This window comes from Austrofundulus limnaeus, unplaced genomic scaffold (assembly GCF_001266775.1).
Source record: "Austrofundulus limnaeus strain Quisiro unplaced genomic scaffold, Austrofundulus_limnaeus-1.0 Scaffold8746, whole genome shotgun sequence".
Lineage (NCBI taxonomy): Eukaryota > Metazoa > Chordata > Actinopteri > Cyprinodontiformes > Rivulidae > Austrofundulus > Austrofundulus limnaeus.
This window is the reverse complement of record NW_013961148.1, coordinates 1,392-1,721: the sequence shown is the minus strand read 5'-3', so window position 1 is coordinate 1,721 and position 330 is coordinate 1,392. Positions and strand designations below refer to the sequence as shown.

General features: G+C 40.0%; 1 long non-coding RNA gene across 1 annotated transcript in view; it reads right to left on the bottom strand.

Annotated features, from left to right (window-relative positions):
* Positions 1-153: 153 nt before the first annotated feature.
* The window catches only part of LOC106512597 (uncharacterized), a 1,552-nt gene continuing 1,375 nt past the window's right edge, over positions 154-330 (bottom strand). The window contains exon 2 of the long non-coding RNA XR_001309693.1: positions 154-299. This is a non-coding gene — a long non-coding RNA (uncharacterized LOC106512597). The remainder of the gene's footprint in view (positions 300-330) is intronic.

Below are 330 nucleotides of genomic sequence, written 5' to 3'. Positions count from 1 at the left end.
GTCAACATGTGGACCCTTAATATCAACATCAGGTGCTTTGACATCAATATTTGCTTTTGGAAGGTCAATGTGAACATCTGGACCTTCTACCTTCGGACCTTTCACTCCAAACGATGGCATTTTGAATTTAGGCATTTTGATTCCTCCTTTGTTGCCCTCAATGTCAATGTCTGGACCTTCAATCTCAACTTCTGGTGTCTTTATGTCTCCTTTGATTTTTGGCACTTTAACATCCACATCACCTTCAACTTTAGGTCCTTTTAGACTCAAGTCAACATCTGGGCTCTCTACTTTAGGACCTTTGATGTTCAGTGATGGCATTTTGAATTT